Source organism: Neopelma chrysocephalum, unplaced genomic scaffold (genome assembly GCF_003984885.1).
Source record: "Neopelma chrysocephalum unplaced genomic scaffold, ASM398488v2 Primary Assembly neopelma1_42, whole genome shotgun sequence".
In the NCBI taxonomy this organism is placed as follows: Eukaryota; Metazoa; Chordata; class Aves; order Passeriformes; family Pipridae; genus Neopelma; species Neopelma chrysocephalum.
The window spans coordinates 3,574,428-3,580,427 of NW_020897700.1; the positions used below are offsets into that span (position 1 = coordinate 3,574,428).

The 6,000-nt window shown below is 37.0% G+C and overlaps 1 long non-coding RNA gene across 1 annotated transcript in view; it reads left to right on the forward strand.

Annotated features, from left to right (window-relative positions):
* The window catches only part of LOC113964348, a 70,687-nt gene extending 64,693 nt beyond the window's left edge, over nucleotides 1-5,994 (forward strand). Inside the window, exon 3 of the long non-coding RNA XR_003533165.1 lies at nucleotides 5,707-5,994. This is a non-coding gene — a long non-coding RNA (uncharacterized LOC113964348). The remainder of the gene's footprint in view (nucleotides 1-5,706) is intronic.
* Nucleotides 5,995-6,000: the final 6 nt, after the last annotated feature.

The following is a 6,000-nucleotide window of genomic DNA, read 5'->3' on the forward strand; positions in this document are numbered from 1 at the left end:
AAGACAATCAAATGCTTAATTTTAATATGATTTAGTGCTTCCTCGAGCTGAAAACTCACTATAACCCTGGGCTTCAGCGACTGACTAGGATGGAGAGAAGTAAAGCTCTTCAGGAAATTCTAAAAAGACATCCAAATAGATATCAGAGCTAATTACGATATGAAATGACATGTTAAATTCAGTTATGCCAATGGACTGACAAGCTGGTGTGTATTCAAAGACTTAAAATTCCCTGTGACCTTCCTCCAATCCACCTGAATGAATCTCTCAACTGAAATGCTCAGAAACTTAGGCAGCTTTTAAAAAGCTTCTTGGAGATCTGTAATGTCATGAACTGGCAGTAGGCAGAGGTGTCTTCAAGACTAGGTCCTTCTTCAGCTCCATGATTTTTATCAGTAAGTAAAAAGGGGAGCTGAACTCTCCTGCCATTGTTGGATAACATTTCCCACCACAGGATCCTACTGAGGTGACTAATTTTTGTTGATAAAACTCAGGATAAAACAATGTCATATAGTGCTGGTTTGTGTTTTACTTTGGTTTTATATTGCATGTGTATTCTCTAAAAGTGAGACTTCTTCCCAAAAATAAAGAATGGTTCTAGAGATGAAGCAAGAGTATGAAAAATATATGACCCATAGGCAAATTGTCTAGAAAAGCTCTTTAAGGACTTTTAAACTGTTATTTTAATCTGAACTATATGTTTCACAGACGGACAAATGCTGTAATTTTTAATGGCTGCCATATTTTTAGACCTGGAAGATATAATGCACCATTATAATGCTCCTATATAACATAGGCAGTAAAAGTGCCTATTGAGCCTTTTTATTTTATTGAGCCCATAAATGTAGGTGTTTATTCCTTGGTGAAACTTAGAATATGTAAAACATACAACTAGATTATGTAGTCAGAAGAAAAAAATATCCTGTAAAAAGATTTCCTTGTGCTTCTGCAACATGCAGATAGCTAATACAGTGCTTCTACTATAATACTCTTTAACACTATAAACTGTCTAATTTAGTGTGTATGTATGACACTTTTTGTTTATTGTGTTAAATAGAAGTGCTGAAAATATTATTTAAAGAACTTATTAAATAAATATACAATATTAGTAGTTGTTTCCATTTTTATGTAATGTAATGACTGTTGTGCCTTTACAATAGTGCTACTGCGTAGTTCCAAATCAGCCTAAAATGTAATACATTTTAGGGCATTAATGATTACCTAAAGATAAAGGAAGTTTAACCTCGTGTTTGATTTCAGAATCTCAGTGGTTATATAAATGTGTTGTGCTATACTTCTTGTTTCAGTAACATTTGAAAAAAAAAAAAACCAAACAAACCCGAAAAAACCCCACCCACAAAAAAACCATGGCTGCAGCTGAAAGTGATGCTAATCAAAATGTTCACTCCGAGGTACTGGTTACTGACGATTCAGGTACTGTAAAAATAAACTGGGGTTTCGGTTCTAAATTAAAGAGACAGAACACATTTTCAGTTTATTAACAGAGGAAACTTCCTTCCTCATAAATTACTGCAAGGAATCTGCTTGTGACTGAAAAATGTAGATTTGACTGGGCTGGTCTTGCAGTTCCTTCTTACTGCCAGTGGCTCACCCAGTGTCTTGCTTACATAGTCTGGAGCATATCTGATTGCTTGGTCTATAGTATTTGTATAGGGCTTCTAGGTTACAGGATTTTAGATCAGGAATTGATTTAGTGTTTTCTTCCTTACTTCCCTTTCTTTTTTTCTTTTTTTGCCCCCATTATTTCAAGCGGTAGAAATGTTCAGGTTAATTCTAGTATTTGGTGAATAAGAGAGTCCTAGAAACTGCCTCTAAGAAGCAATGTAGAAGTATTCAGCTTACCTTGTCTTTCCTCTTTCTACAGTAATTAACAGTAAGACTGTTAATTTCATGATATTTCTGAGTACCTTGTTAAAGTGAATGTTTTTGCATTTCTTGTATGTGTCCAGTTGTTTAATATACTCTATTGAGGAACTTTCTCTGATGCTGAATCTAAACTTTCTCTGGACACAGTTTGTCCTAGAAAACACTTGGAGACTCCCAAACAACTGTACTCCTTTCATTCTTCTACAGCCTCACATAAAAATCAGAGTTTAGTACTGAAAGATGAAACTATCTTTAAGGATTCAAAATATAATCTTTTCTATTCCCAAACTTACAGGATTTCCTCTGTTAAGGTATAGAAAGAAAGCTGCAATAAGGAAATCTCCAGTGATAGAAACATAGGAAGGAATTATGGAAAATAAGATCATAAAGAACAAAATTCTTTTAGATTCCAGTTCCGGAAGGTGCTTAAGGATAAATTAAACTGAATCCTTCGGTTGGGGTGTTGGTATCTTAGTTGTAGACATCATTAGTGTAAACAATACCATCTATATATTTTACTTCTGCTGAAGTGATTAAATAGGCTGCCATCATGGAAGCTAGCACCTTTCCAAGGGAACTGACTCAGCAACTTTAAAATTAACAGACCAGAAAGTAAATTTTCAAAGATTGTCACATGAAAATGAAAGGCACTCCTCATCACCTACAGCTTAATAACTTGTAATTCATAGTAAATACATAAGGGAAATTTATATAGCCTTTGTGATGTCTATATGAAGTTGTAAATGGACAAGTCTACAATTCAGTCCATTGAGAGAGAGTAAGAATATGTATGAATGAAGACATAATGAACTTTCTTACAGAAATCTTAATTCTAAAAAGTATAAAACATTTCCTAAGAAGACTGAAATGCCTCTTAATCTGCAAAGGAATCTGACTTATGTTGAGCACTAGTTACAGAAGCAGAAGTTCATAGTGTTTTCTCTGGCTTTAAAGATTTTAATCTATATCAACTAACTAAAAGCTAGATCAACAAGATCATTTAAGATCATTCCATCAATGATGTTTATCATATTAGTGCAACAGAATAGACCCAGGCTATTCACCTTTCTTATGAGTGCTTGACTCTATTGGCAGCAGCAGGATGTACAAACAGTAGAAATTGGAGAAAGACTTTATGTTTGTATTAAAATAGGTGGCTGAGCTAATTATGGAATGGGAATGGTGATTTTTAGATGCCTGCACTAAATGCCAGATTCTCCTTATGTTTTTAAGAAGTTTGGAAGAAGGATGCAATTGTAACTGTTAAAGCTTAAAATACTGCTGAAAGTTGTCCCAATAAAAGTCATCATAGAAGCTTATGAACTGCCAGTTTTCTCCTAATTTCTTTACCTTGACTTCAGAAATCCCAAAATCCATTAGGCATTGATTTTAATCTTTATTTAGGATTCACACGTAGCTAATCTTGTTCAAATTCCCTCTGCCTCCTTATTTTCCTCCCCCCTCTTTTCCTTCTGTCAACCCTTCATTTTTCATCAGTTTGCCTTAAAGGCCCAGGGTGGATGAGTCAGTGATTCCAATCTGTATTTGCTTAGATACCAACTCCCTTTTAGGGATAGCAATATCATGCTTTAGCTCAGTAGGCAGTCATGCATTTTGAACAATTTTGACATCTAGAACTTTCTTTTATTAGATATTGACTGCTGTACTCCTCTCTATATGAAAAAAATCATGCTCTCTAGGTTTGCTTTTTAAAAAACAAAAAAACCCCAAAAACCAACACAAAACTCCCAGCTCTTGGCTGCACAGATATCACCAATACAATGAAGAGTCAGAGTGGTCTAATAATTTTCCTTTCTTGTCTACTTGTCAGTTGTTCATTCATTTTCGGTCACTTGAACATATTTCTGTTTGCCTTCCTGCCTCCCACTGGTCCTCCCCTCCTCCCCACTCCCAGGGAACCTTAACACTGGCATTGCCAGACCTCATGGCTCTGAATTTTGGTTTGTTTGACTTGACAGTTTGGAGGGAAGCTAATACTACGTCTTTTCCTTGCTAAGTAAAGAACAAACTGCAGGTACCTGGAATAAGACAGGCTGAAAAGCCAAAATACCTGGTGAGAAAGAGATCTTTCATGCTGCCACCGCAGCAGCATCTGAGTGCTTGAGCAGGTACAAGATGCTTCTAATGCACCAGAAATGACACAATTGCTTGATGCTCTGCAGCTGCAACCACATGCCCAGATTAGGGGTCTCTCACTTAGAGGAGCTGAAGAGGGAGGGAACATTTTCCACCCTGCTTAATTCTGTCTTCATCTGTAAAGCCAGGAGAAAGCTGGAAGAGGAACACATGATGGTATTGTTCTGTGTTAATTTTTTTTCTAATTAGCCAAGGTATTGAAAATGCTTCTGTCTCTTTAAAATGGTGTGGTATTTTGTGCTGTGACTATTACTGTACATGAAGTTATTTGAGTGAACAGAATAACTTCATGTGTGTTGAGGTGTGAGGTGACCTCATTATTCCTAAATCTGCTCCTTTTTTGTAGCACTTCTTATTCAGCTCTGCTCTTTCAGCTGCTCGAGTGTTTTTATTTCTGCTCTGGTTGTGTAACAGATTTTTTTTTTAAATTTCAGAATCATAGCAACATAAGTTGATTAGTTGAGCCAACCTGGCAGAAATTAGCTGCTCATAGATAAGACAATAATAGAGCAAGGTTAAACGGGTTTTGTGGCTTAATAGAATAAGAAGCGATAGTTGCCAGATTTTACATTGATACAAGGATGTGGATTAATGGATGTTTCATTCCAATCAAGACTTCTGTTAAAGACGTTTTAAAAAATTGTCATTTTACCATTGCTTACACAAAGTCAGGACTTCTGAGAGGTGTTTTGTTGAACACTCCGACAAATTGGTGTTCCCTGTCTGCCTTCAGAAAAGCATGTCCTGGGGAGCACTGGCACTCTGCAATCAGTGCTTGCTCCAGGGCAGAAGTGCATATCTCCAGGGAGACGCTGCTCCCTTCAGCACTTTCTGCTTTTGCTGCCACTGAGGACTGTGCTGTTGGGACTCTTATCTGGAAATGAGGCAACTGTCCACTCACAAAGAAAAGAAAAAAGTATTTCTCAAAGTTCACTCGGTGGTCTCCAGGCAGCCTTGGTGGTCGTACTGAGTAGAATTTCTTTGAAGAAGCAGATTAGAGGTGGATGACTGCATATCCCATTGCAAATGCCATATATTGACAATTTTTATATGCTATCTTGAAAGTTTTTCCATTTAGACCTCCAGCATTTAAGGGACACATGAGAGACAAGATTGCAACTCCATTGCTTGAGAGCTCTCTATCACCTCCTGAGTTGTTCCTGTGGGACATGCTTGTCTAAATAATGGATCCCATCTTTTGTATCCTTAACCACTCATCAGAAACTTCCTGGCTCTAGTAGTGTTTGCCTGGTTCATTTTCTGCTGCTCTCTCTTGGTTTCTCGTACTAGCTTCAATATTCTCCGCTGACTGCATTTAGCTCTGGAGCACTTGAGTGAGTTGGTGATCTGTGGGGTTTTTACTGAGCAGGTAAGTTTTCTGACCAAGTGTGTTTCCTAAGTTAAAGGTCTAGTGCCTATGCCAAACCTATACTTGCATAAATAACCTGCATATTTACAATTACATGTGACAAGTTTTTAGCAGTTCCACTGCCTCCATTTCCTGTTGCATTGAGAATAGGTCCAAATGAAATTTTGGCCAGAGGGGCAAAAATTTTAGTTTGGCATCAGTGGATGGCATTTCTGCCAGTTCAGGTATGTGAATCATGTAATTATTATCTGCATAAGATTATGTAAAAGCAAAACACACCGTGTGTGTTTTAGGGGCTTTACATGAACTGAAGTTGTTTGGGGAATAGCTAGGACCTTTTAAATGCCTACTGCACTACACTTTTCATCTATCAAGACCTATTTTCAGGTAAGTCAGTTGAAGGAAAACATTTTATTTTTGTCTTTAAACTTTGCACTGAGTTTAATTTTGTCACCTTTTAATCCTCTTTCATTTAATGTTTTGACATGTAACAAAAGCTTGTGTTTCAATTTTCAACCCTGCTTAAACAGAGAAAGGCTATGGCAATGGTGGCAGGCAGTTCAGATGTGACTGAGATAAAGCTGATA